Source organism: Parasteatoda tepidariorum, chromosome X1 (genome assembly GCF_043381705.1).
Source record: "Parasteatoda tepidariorum isolate YZ-2023 chromosome X1, CAS_Ptep_4.0, whole genome shotgun sequence".
Taxonomy (NCBI): domain Eukaryota; kingdom Metazoa; phylum Arthropoda; class Arachnida; order Araneae; family Theridiidae; genus Parasteatoda; species Parasteatoda tepidariorum.
This window is the reverse complement of record NC_092214.1, coordinates 10,691,405-10,705,093: the sequence shown is the minus strand read 5'-3', so window position 1 is coordinate 10,705,093 and position 13,689 is coordinate 10,691,405. Positions and strand designations below refer to the sequence as shown.

The 13,689-nt window shown below is 28.4% G+C and overlaps 1 protein-coding gene across 1 annotated transcript in view; it reads left to right on the top strand.

The window, feature by feature from the left end:
- Positions 1-522: 522 nt before the first annotated feature.
- LOC107439832 (1-phosphatidylinositol 4,5-bisphosphate phosphodiesterase epsilon-1) overlaps positions 523-13,689 on the top strand; it is a gene marked incomplete in the record, with an annotated part of 220,854 nt that continues 207,687 nt past the window's right edge. The window contains 1 exon segment of the mRNA XM_071187233.1: positions 523-563.

The window sequence follows — 13,689 nt, the reverse complement described above, 5'->3', positions numbered from 1 at the left end:
CAAATTTCACTTTTTTGTACAAATATAATTCGCAAAGTTTACTTCTTGAACTGTTGTGCTGTAATAGAAAATGTTAGTTTAAATAATCGCGCATTAAAAGTTGAAATCAATATTTACTATAAAGTAAGTAAATTATACTTTTAAAGTAAATTATACTTTCATTTTATCAAATTTAAATATTTTGTACAAATATAATTCGTAAAGTTTATTTCTTTAACTGTTAAGTTATAATAGGAAATGTAATTTTAAATACTCGTGCATTATAAATTGAAATCAATTTTTACTTAGAAATAATTGGAATATTTTTATCTCTAAAAATGGTAATAAATTAAAAGTCTATTGGTCTGAATGCAATCTGATCGAGTCAAGTATTTATAACATTTTATTAAATGTATTGATAGAAGTGTTCTTATAATCCATCTAATGATGTAGGGAAGATTACATTTCCGCTAGGGAAACCATGCCAGGGTTTATTCGGGTAACCCTGTTGACCGTCTTACCCGGTCGCCAAATCTCGCAGAAACTGTATCGACCGAGCAGCGGCTCGCAGCTCTACAAGATCGGTGAGTTCCACCCTTTTCTTCATTATCCATCTTCTTACTTACTTTCCTTCACTGAATGTCAGATGCCACTTTTTTATAGCACTCATTAAACCAATTAAGATTTATTATTTAATTAGTACAAATGCGAGTAATAATAGTTTGCAGAAAAACCCAGGGAACAACTTATTTTTGCTTGCACTTTATTTCTATCTATAAATAAACATTACAAAATCTTCAAATCGTTATTACGTTATTTTTAGTAAAATTTAAAGCTATTCAGATAAATAAGAGAGACAAACATTTTCTTACACTTGTAAAGAAGTAACAAATAAGAACTCCATAATTATTGATTATGATTTTTTCCCCCAAAACAATAAAACTTTTGAAATGTTCAAGATTCTTTTTTTTACATAGAAAAACTTGAGTAAAGTTTAAGTGTTCTAATCATTAAGTAGTAGAAATCACTAGACATTTTTTTAGCAATTTTTATCTCGTAACAATATCAAAATAGTTCTCTTTTATCTTATAAATGAATTTTAAAATAAGTTATAAGTTAAACACTTTCCATGTTTGGAATATTTACTGTCTTAAAATTTTTTTAATTCAAATAAAAATATTATGGTTTATTAAATGATGTTATAAGACATTTTCTTCGGTATTTAATTAAAGTAGTGAGATACATAAATTATTTAGCATGTTTTCCTCAGGATTTTGGTTTCAAAAAATAAACAAATTACATGAAATTGATTTTAAATTTGGTTGCATGAGAAATATATAAATTATTCGACAAAACATTTGTTGTATCTATTGTGTTATAAATTGTTTTAGGATATGACATAATACTTAAATGATAGGAAATTTATATAGTTATTTTGCTCAATGTTGCTATCACCACCTTAGAAATACCTTTAAATAGTATTTAAGATAATATTCGTTGTAATCCAATTATTATTGAAAAAAATATAGGAGAACGAAACTAGTTAGCATAGTGTTTTTTTATATTTCGATCAATTAATAATTGATTAATTTCTTTAATTTTTGATTTATCGATATTTGATTGATCGGTAATGATATTGTAATTAATTGAGATTTAACAGATTGATAATAATATTTCGATTAATTTGATTTTGGAAAAAAATACTTAGGGAAAATATGGCTTGAAACGCTTAACTACATTTAAAATGTATTGATGAATTTATAAATAACATAACTGTTTTAACTGTGCAACGGGGTCAATAACCCCCCCCCCGAGTAAGTTTACGTAGTATAGTGATTTAAAGGAAAAAAACTCACAAGTTGCAAATTAAAATTATGATAAGTACTAGAAAACAAGCACTTTCATTGCTAACTTAGTTGCTAAAACTTTACTTTAAGCACCGTAAATAATTAATAAAATGAATATAAAAAATTAAAATTATGTGTAAAAATTAGAATTATGTTTTAAAAGATAATTGATTTCTAAAATACTTTAAACCAGCCCTATAGCTTGATGTTTCTCAGCCAAAATGCCAACTTGCCACGTTTGTTTCACCTAAATGATTGCCTCCCTGTTTTTCAAACATAGCTCAAACACTCATGCAATTATTATCATCCATTTCATCTAATTTGTTGCAACTAATGGGACAGCTCAAAATTTTTTTTTCAGGCGATACAAAATAAATTGCTGCAGGGTTGGCATGATTTATCAAAATCTTGATTTAAATCACTTGATTTTTTTTTTAAAAAAATAGTTGATGATCAACAGTGATTATTTAAAAAAATTCACTGAATTTTCGACTGAAAAACTAATTTTTTTAAGTATTAATTTATACAATATAATTAATATATAGTGCATTCATAGTATTAATCATACCCATTTTGTTTTATGTTTATTTAAACACAAGTGCTTTAAAACCTATTACATTTGTAATCATATGTTGTATTACATGTGTTACATGTGTTGTGCATATCAAATTAATGAAAAGACTTGTTCAGCTCATAGTGACTTAAAATAATTGCTTCTTTTTTTCAGTTATGTTTTCTGATCTAAGCTAATTTATTCTTCATTAGATATCCAATTGACAAAATGTTACCCAATATTTATGATTCATTAAGTGCTTGAAAAAAATAACTATGATTTTATTAATTCTTTGATTAGTTAGTAGCAATTAAATGATAATTTTAACCATTTTCGTGAGAAATATAAAACCGATATAAAAAAAAAAGAAAAATCATGATTTTTTGCAAACTCTGCTTCGCTGTTAGGAAATCAGAAAAATTGCCCTTGGAAGTTGTCATCTTAATGAAACGACCTTAAGTGAGGAAACATCAAGCAAAATAATAGTAACGGTAATAGCCCAGAAGGTAGATATGAGTTTTCTTTTATATTAAAATGCTCCCCTTTCACGTAATTTTGCATTATGTTTTATGCGCAGTCAAATGTTGAAACGTACTATAAAATTACACTATGCATGACTCGCAATAATCAAACGATAAAATTAAGATGTAATTCTTTGCACTAAATATGATGTTATGGATTATATATATTTTTTAATAAAGTTAGTGCCTATAATGTTTTGCTATACACATGTATGTTTTATTGAATCACAAAACTATATACACCAAGTACAGCTTCCACAATTAAAGAAAAGAACAACTTTATATATTTTGATCTAATAATCGGATATTTGTGTACGTTGAAGTCTAAGAGGCGTAATGGTATAAGTTTCGAAATCTGACAAAAAACATACTTTTTCTAAATAAACATATTTCTTCTTCGACATATTTGGATTTTTAAGCCTCAAAATATGGGGGGAGTCTCAATCTGAAAAATATGGTCCCAAATATTTTTTTTGGAGGATCGTCCAAAATTTTGTCTTCTTTTGTTTTACTGTTTGTATAATTATCTCTGAAACTATTTAAGCGAACAAAAAGTTTTACACACATTTATAAAATTGTTTTTTTTAAAGATAATTCTTCTAAAAAGTAATTTTTAATAATTATTTAATTTTTTTAGTTTACTTTATTGATGTACGAAACCTTTTGGTATTTTGTAAAGTGAATTTTGTAAGGTGTACAAATTTTTCTCTAATTTTAAACTGTCATATCAAATATTTAAGTTTTGAACGGAATTAATGAAGTGTTTTCTGATTTTAAAAAAGTTTTATTTCTTCAGAACTTTTCTACAAATTCCATATAAACCATTCCATATAAATCCTTTTCTACAAATTCCATAATTGGTGAAGTTTTCAAAGCTGGATCTGAACTTTTAACCCTGACAGCAATTTGGTTTAAATTTAATTCGCAATCATTTTAGAGTAAATAAATAACTCTGTTTTGTGACAATTAACACAAATTGTTGAAAATGTTTCAAAAGTACCTTCCAATCATAAGAGGCAATTTTGAACAGTCATGCTATTAACAGAGCCAGTTTAACACCAAACAGCATTTTTAGACTAATGTTTGGATGTTTACTAATAAAAACAAGAGTATAATTTTCGAATAGGATTGATACTATCCTTAACAAATGATATCAATAGATAGTTATATTTTACTGCTTTACCAGAATATTTATTGCAATCATAATTTTTTACTCTTCTAAAGAATTGAGTTTAGAAAAAGTGCCAACAATCTTTCAAACAAAGATGGCAGTTAACGTGATAAATTGCTTTGATTCGATAAAAAAAAACTGAAGCTTTAGCACGTCATTTAATCATTTAATTTGATGCGTGATCAAAATATAGTTTGCAATAATAAATAAATGCTTTCGGATCTGATATCGATATCTACTGAAGATTTTCTTTCGAATGTTTTCTTTTTACGCTTGAAAATAAACTAGTGTCTAAAACTAGATTTTATTTGACAAGTCTGTATATAGTAATTAATTTATTTCACAGTAATTTATTTAAAATACAGTAATTAATTTATTGTATGAAATGTTTTATCTCAAATATTTTCCTTTCTTTTTATTTTATCTGAATACTTATAAAGATGAAATAATATTTCAAACCTAGTTTTCGTGATCCGAGCCTTTGACGAAGTTATATAGACTTCCAATGAATTTTCCTAAAAGCCTGGAAAGCTCGGAGGGTCTATGTTTGAAACCCTGCAACGGCTTGTCTCTCCCTCAAGGATTCTGGTATAATTAACGTACTGTATGATAATGACATTTCTGAAACGAGACGTAATTCTTGTTAATAAAACCAAAATATACTGTATTTGAAATATTCATTTGGTAATTCATAGGGAGGCGGTTTATTAGAAATTCTGATTTCACACTTCTTATTACCATCATTTAATAAAAAACACAAAACTGAAAATTAAATTTCACCAATAATAAATGATTTTTATGTCATGCTCTAAAATATCTTTATAAAATTACCAAATTTTATCACATATTTTTCCTGACAGCATGGTAGAGATACAATATTTTATTGTTAATTTTACCAAGAATCATTACCGAAGCTGTTTGGTAAGAATTTTCGTGCTTTTTGGTACTCGCATAGAGAAACAACACGGTTAATCTTACCATAATTTGGCTGCTTAGACTATACTTTCTTTCTCAATGCATCGTTCTCAGTTCTGGCGAAAATATTTCCAGTTGTAGACGGATCGCATTTTTGAGTCCCTGTGCTTTCAGAAGAACCATGAAGGTTTGCGTGGTTTTCCTCTCTATGTAACGCAAACTCTGGTTAGTTTCACTTCAAAGGCAGTTAGGTGATGAGTTTTCTTTTGTTCAGCATAGGTTCCAAGATATAAGGTTTTCAGAAATGAAAATGGATAATGCAGCAACATATGAATCAGCCGAGCCCGGCTCCGGGGACAGTGCACTTGCCTCCCAATGAGCCAAGCTTGAATCCCAGTGATGGTAGGGCGATACAAATTATCCCCCTAGCTCACACCAACAGCAGAAAATATCCTCAGTTGGGTTAGAATCTCTTGCCGTCAGGTTAACCGGGAAAAGTTTTGGTGGTTTTCCTCTCCGTGTAAATCAAATGCTGATTAATTCCATCAAAAGTTCTCAATGAAGGCTAGTGTGTCCCAATGCTAGAACCAGTAGTTTCATTGTCTTCTGGGGTGGAATCAAGATTACAAAGCTATGGGAGTTGAACACTGATTATCGTAAACCTAAAAATATCAGCAATTTAACGCATTTACCCCCAAAAAATATTTACTGAAAATTTTCTTTTGAAATTTTAAAAATTAGATTTCTATTTAGTTTTTATAAAATTATAGAAAGGGAAAGATTACTAAATTTTATATAGTGTTTTAAACTTTCTCTTTTTGTGTTTTCAATAAGTTTTATAAGTTATATCATACGCACGATTATATCATACACATGATCTTAAATTTCAAGCTTTTTTTGATAAACTTTGTCTGAGATCTACAGTAAAAAATAAGTATAGTCAAACTACCTGAATGAGAACTCAGTAATCTTTAAAGAAACGATTTGAAAACGGTAAAATTAAAAATAAAAAAGATTTTGTAATACGTGATAAAATCATTTTATCCTGATACCTTAAAGCAGGGTCAGATAGTGGGTGTGACAGTCAGCCATTAATGGCATCTACATGGTTTTTCCTAACTGCCAAAACGGTTCCACTAGGTGTAATTTTTATAGTAGTAAAAATCTTTTTCATGGTACATTTCAGATCTTTTAAGTGTCTATGAAGAAAAAACAGCCACGAAAGGCTCAGGGGATAGAGCGTTCGTCCCATCGATGGCTGGTCAATACGAATCCGCATTCGGCTTGCACCGACCACAGTGCTGGCGAGAAATATCCTCAGTGGTAGACGGATCATGGGATAGAGTCCCTTTACCTTCAAGCGAACCGTGGGAGGTTCTCGTGGTTTTCCTATCCGTGTAACTCAAATGTGGGTTAGTTCCATCAAAAAGTCCTTCACGAAGGAAAATTTCTCCCAATAGTTGATTCAGGAGTTTACCTTCTCTTCTGGATTGGGTTCAAAATTACAAGGCTACGGAGTTGAACACTAGTTGTCGTGATCCCAAAAAAATGGGTCGGCTGTTCAACGACCGTTATAAAATTTAAAAAAAAGTATTTTGAAATCCAAAACATACTAAGTTCTTAAGATTATCATTAAAAAAATCTTTTTCGTTTCAAAGAGAAATAGCTTAGCTTAAAAGTAATTCCTCAGTAAATTCGATGATTGTATAAATCGTCGGTTTTAAACTAAGCGTAATTCTCGAAACTTAAAATGTTGCGGGTTGAAATAGTAATGCATTATAAATATCGGAATTTTAAAAGAAATGTCGAATTGTCTGAACAAAGTGAACTGTCAAAAAACTTCAAAAAAGCGATCGAAATTAATCTAAATCGAGCTTACTTAAAAAGTGATTTCTAAAATACGAAACTTCCTAGCTATAGCTATGGCCATGAAATCGTAATAAAAATATCGGAATTGAAAAAAAAATACTTGGAAATAGCCGAGAAACGACAAATAGTTGCCTGCAGAGAATAAAGACTATCGAATAAGAGGAAACAAGTGACCAAAAAAACGATTGGAAAATGAAAGGATCGTTGCCAGTCGAATGTGTCAAACAGAGTAAACTCGAAATTCGTGTGTTGTAATTAAAATATCGTATTTCTAAAATTTATGTGGAATGGGTTGAAAAAAAGAACCGAATAAACTATCAACCGTTAAGTTACGAATCGGATAACTCTAATTCGAATGTCGTAATAAAATCGTCGTATTTGAATTTGAGCGTGAAAGGGGCCGTAAGAAATTATAAATAACTTTCGAAAAATCTATCATCAAATGACTTACAAGTGTGATGTAATCATACTAATAGAAAGTGTCAAAAAGTGATAACTAAAATTCGAAATTCGGACGACGCTATCGCATTAAAAATATCGCAGTAAATCGAATGTATCGCATTTAAATATCACATTAATGGAAATCGCATTTTAACTATCCGAATTTGGAAAACCCTGTGAATGGGGCCAAAAAAATGATAGATAAGTTCAGAAAAAACTATCATCATACCACGTAAAATTACGATGGACTCGTCTTGAAACGAAACGCTTCAAAAGACTTCACAGTTTTCTGTCTATTATATAGCTTGGCAGGTACTGAATCGCGGCTGCTTTAAAAGTTTCAAGAAAGACTACTGGGGGTAGTTTTCTAGGCGTTAAATTTAAATTTTTAAGCGCAAATTATGACTAACGATTTCTTATTTCGAATTCTGCCTTTGAGTGTAGGTTAAGAACCATTTATTTGGTTAGATTTACACTGGTGTAAGAAATTAATGACTAACGATCACTTATTTCGAATTCTGCTTTAGAGTGTAGGACAAGAACCATTTATTTGGTTAGATTTACACTGGTGTAAGAAATTAATGACTAACAATCACTTATTTCGAATTCTGCTTTAGAGTGTAGGATAAGAACCATTTATTTGGTTAGATTTACACTGGTGTAAGAAATGAATGACTAACGATCACTTATTTCGAATTCTGCTTTAGAGTGTAGGAGAAGAACCATTTATTTGGTTAGATTTACACTGGTGTAAGAAATTAATGACTAACGATCACTTATTTCGAATTATGCTTTAGAGTGTAGGATAAGACCCATTTATTTGGTTAGATTTACACTGGTGTAAGAAATTAATGACTAACGATCACTTATTTCGAATTCTGCTTTAGAGTGTGGGATAAGAACCATTTATTTGGTTAGATTTACACTGGTGTAAGAAATTAAGAAAATTTGCAAACTTGGTCGATCATCTCTAGAACTACTGAACCGATTTTAATGAAATTTGATATGCACATACATTGATACAATACAAAACAAATAACCATTCAACAATTGTAATACACACGCATGATCGTGAGTAACATTCGTTGGAGTCGGAAGGTATGAAATGGTCATTAGACAATTCAGGCCAATTCCCAGGGGAAATAATCTATATCTATAAGAGGGGACCATATCCCCCATCAATCCATTTTTTTGTTTATGCTGCAACCACTGTTTCATACTTTCTGAGTCCAACGAGTGCTGCGTACGATCATGCGTGTGTATTACAATTGTTGAATGGTTATTTGATTTGTATTGCATCAATGTATGTACATATCAAATTTCATTAAAATCGGTTCAGTAGTTCTAGAGATAATACAATCCAAACAATTTTAGTCCGTCCGAATTCACTCATTTCATTGTTATTAGTGACATCAAATATCTATTGCTTTAAGATTAGAATTGATAAAACCATATCGATATTTTTCTAGGAAGTGTATTATCTTTATGTTTATTATTTTACAGATTAAAATTGTAAGGATTTTAAAATTTATATGATTATTTTATATAGGAATATAAGAGTAACCCATTGTAAGAAATCTTATTATAGTAAAAATTCATTACAAAGGTATATAAAATTTCCTAGAATTTTTTTGGGAGCTTTATTTAATTATAGATGTAAACAGTGGATGGAAGATACTCCAAGAGTCGTCTTAGCTTATAGGGGTCTGCATGTTTATAGGGGGTGATTCCCAAAGCACAGACTTTTTTGACTTTTTTCTTCTAATAACTTTTCGGTTATGATGCAAGAATGAGCTCCGTTTTTGTTCATTCTTTTTAGTTTTCTTCAAATCCTCAGTTTACATGTTTTAAATATTTTTACTACAATAAAATATTACCTATTTCATTTAATCTGTGTTTCATTTATTTTTGTTTTTAACAAGTTGCTTGCAATAGTTTTATTTCAATTATATATTATTTGATTTTTATAAATAATTGCATTCTTAAATCTATTCACGACACTTCGCTGCAAAAATATTTATTTATTAAATAATTTATTAAAAAATTCAATTGAAATTTTCATCTAAATTAAATTTTATTCATTAAAGTGTATATTTAATTCAATTGTATGTGCATATTTATGTACTAAACTTCAAAAACTCCGTAAAATTTCAATAATCGATTTATTTAATAAGTTAGTGATCTCTACAATTTTTAATATCATTCTATTATTATATTGACTATAAAATAATTATCAATAACAATGAGAAGGATGTCTAATTTCCCAAAATTTAATAATTCTAAACTTATTCCTTACACCCTATGTTTAAAAAAATAAAACTAATTTGTTTTCGTTCAATAACTGAATAAATTAAGTTAAACTAAAAGTTAGCGTTAAAATAAAATAAAGTTAACTGAAATTCTGCTTTGATTTAAATAATTTCAACTTAATGAATTTAAAATTGAAATACATTTATTAGATACTTAAAAAGAGTTAAAAATAGCTCTTTGAAATAAAATAAGTTATTTCCACACTAAATTGTTTCATTTCAAAGTCTTTTATTTTTACATTTGACAGTTGAAGAAATAACAGGCATTAATAGTGGATGCTGGGCTAAAAATAGGCCATAAGCAGTCAGTATTATGTTATAGAAATTAAGTTAATTTGAATTTTTTTTTTCTTTTTCTTTTTTACAAAAGCTAGTTTATTTTTTGTAAACAGTTTTATACATTAAATTTTCGATTAAAATACCTAAAAGTTTTGATTTGAAGAAAATTAAGTGATGATCAGTAAGAGAGAATTTAATTAAATGCGAGTGTCTTTTTTATTTTTTTTTAAATTCTTTTTATACTATTTAATTTCTTATATGATGATTTCTACTACAATAGAAAAGAAAAATGTTACAGATTAAGCAGCACTGAAAAAATAGCATTAAATATATATTTCATTAAACATTAATTTATTCTGCTAAACTTATGTTTTAAGAATACTCTGTTAGAATTTTCATTCTCAAATTATGGTAAAATAACCGGCAGCAGTCTGTCCCTCCGATTAACCGTAAAGTTTACAGTAAAGAATATTTATCGCTTTTGCGGTTTTGAAACAGTTTACAACTAGTAGGGTTATAAAATCAGGAATACAAAACTGTACGGTATTTTAACCATTTACAGCTACCATGGTTTCAAAGCCGTAAAAAAAGAAATTTAACTGAACATAGGAGCTCGTTAGATGATGGGCATTGCAGGACACTGGAAATTCCTCATGTGTGTTAAAGGGTCAACGCTGGGACTCGAACCCCGGCTCCGTTGGTCATGACAGATTAACTCTCTCGGCTATAATATGCAAGCAGTTTCAATGAACTAAGTTGCTTCATTAGGTGGGATTAGTTGGTGCAATAAAATTCTTGTTATTTAACCGTTTTAGGTAAAAATAGTTAATAAACGATTTTTCTCACTTTCAATAGTTTCATTACCATCTTATTCATTGTTTATGGCTATTTGACTGCTCTGTTTAACTATGGCAAAATAAAAATCAAATAGATTGTTATTTAGCTATTTTTTCCGAGAAATTTCTAACAGTATATAACTCAAAAGTAAAAAATAAAACGACATTAAAAAAATACAGTATTTCATGCTTCAAAAAAATTAATTATATAGATTTATTTTTCTGAAAATAGTCATATCAATACGGATTGAATTTTGGATTAATTTAAAGTAACTATGTATTTTTCTTCTTTTAATAATTTTTATAAAATGCTCATATGCTTACATGCAAAACTGAACGTTTCGATACTAACGCTTTGCCCTCATTTTCAAAGTATAGCAATCAAGCGTATTTAAATACTAAAATTGACGTAAAAAAGGAAAGCGAAATTGAACAAAGTGAAAAAAAAGAAAAGATTACTGGGGTTACTCGGGGCTTTTGGATCCTTATCGACAGGAAGTAAATTAACTCTTTGAAGAAACAAAAATATCTGAATGTATAACACAGTTTTAATAAAATTCTCAGTTTAATATATCACTATAAAATTATTTGTCAACAATATTTACACCAACATTTAAACCAAATGTTTAATTTTTTTGATATTGCAGTTATATTTGTTGCAAAATGTTTTTTTTAAATAATTAATTCTGCTTGTTGCTGAGTAGAGTAGAGAGAAATTCAAAAGCGATTTTTATTGAAACCTCCGTGTTTTCTCTTGTCAATCCCGCTTTTATAATTTTGATAATGTTTTGTCTTTGTCTACATATTAATGTACAACCTCTAATGTGTATGTACTTTCTCTAGGATTTTGAAAACATAAATTAAGGGGACATTTTTTTTCTTCAAAAATTGGAAAGCAATCAGTTGAAGACATTATTATGGGTAAATCATTGTCCTCAAATTCTAATCTTGAACGGATAAAAACATTCTGGTAAAATTACCGCGATGTATGGTAATGACATTTCTGGTGAAAAAAACCCATAATTCTGGTTAATAAAATTAAAATATACGGTACCATTCCTTTTATAGTTTTCCCGTTCATTTTATAGTGTTTTCCCGGAAATTCTGCTTTTCAAAATTATACTTCTGATTACCACACATTTAGTAAAAAATATAAAACTGGAAAGTAATAAATGGTTTTTATGCCATACTTTCACATATCATGGTAAAACCATCAAATTTTACAAAATTTTATCTCATATTATAAAACCAGATTTTATTGTTAATGCTACTAAATTAATTACGAAAAAATTTCGTTTAAAAATACGGAGCTATTTGGTGCTCCCAGAGACTCAGAAACACTACAAATTTTACCACATTCTAGTAATTTTGACCATATATTTTTTCATTGTATTTTATTTCACTATTTCTACTAATAAAAATATTATTATTAATCATATTTTACTATCAGTTAAGAAAAAAAAATTACGTGTCTTCCAGCTTAGAGTTTTGTTACGGGATATTTCGAAAATTTATCTCAAAAGTAAGCATTTATTCTTCAAATTTATGAATGAATGCATCGTTTTGAAAATGCATTGTCTTAATCTCTTAGAAACTCAATTTCAAGAACAGAATTTTTTCTTGATAATTCATTTCGATTTTAAATGCAATAGTTCTTGAACATGCTTTAAAAATGATTTATTTTCCTGCATTTATAACTTTTTTAAGAAATGATAATCATCAGAAATATGAAGATGAATAAGGAAATTTCTTCAAATCTCGCTCCCTCCAAATTTCACAAACTCGCTATGTGTATGTGAGTAGGAGTTTTTCTCTAAAAAGAGAAAAAAAAATGTAGGGGACAACATTTTTAAGAAAGAAGTAAAAATTCTGAAAATTTTCGCGTTTAAACTCTGTTGATAAGTAAAAATACCAATTACCACTGCTTTTAATACTGCAAAGCTAACTGTAAAGTTGATTTATTATCGAGTAATATTTAACAAAGAGTAAAATAATCACTTAAACGGAGAATAAAAAGTCATCCTGTGAGAAAAGGAAAACCAATAAAGGGATTTATTTCTAGTTTACGTTTGTATGTCAAGCTCTACAAATATTACTTATTTGAATGTTTTTTTAAATGATTTTACAATTCAAATAGTTCTTCTTATGGATCTTGTTGCTTGCATTTTCATAGATAGCAGCACTCAAATGTAATTTGCTTTATATATTTATACCAATTATTTTGTACGATAAAAGCTGAAAGCACATCCATTATATTTTTTCGACTTAATTTTTTTTAACTGTTAAATTAGTATATCTAATTTTAACGCAAGATTAGTTTATTTTACTTCATATTGGTAAGTTTGCTTTCTTTTCTTCTTTCATCTTAAAATTCATTTACAATTACACATTTTTCAAATTTTCAGAGGCATAGACATTATAAAGAGTTATTTTTATCTTAGGATAATTATTCTTTATTTTGAAATGCCTCTCTCTCTGTCATAAAAAAATGCGTCCTGGTGAGAAGCTTTACGTTTTTCAATCATTTTTTAAAAAATTTATTTTCTAATTATATTATGTTATTTCTTGTTATACATATGCATATACATACATACATATACATATATATGTAACGCAATAAAGAAATAAAGACAAAAAGAATAAAAAAGAAAAAAAAAGCGAAAAAATTGAAAAGTTTTATTTACTGCTCATAAGCTACATGTCTATAGAACTCATAAGATAAGTCCAAAATATCGAGAAAACATTTTCTATCACTTATTTGTCTTCATTCCCGTCATTCGAGTCTTAAGAAAGGACATTTATTTTCTTCATATTTTTTGAAGCCAATGAAGTTTTTACCGTCAAGTAGAATGGATCTTTCTTGATTATTATTTTGATCACAATCTTATGCTGAACGAAGCCAACATCTGTAAATTATTATTTCAACAGGGACCTTCAAACATTTAAAAAACCATGGCACCTACATTAAA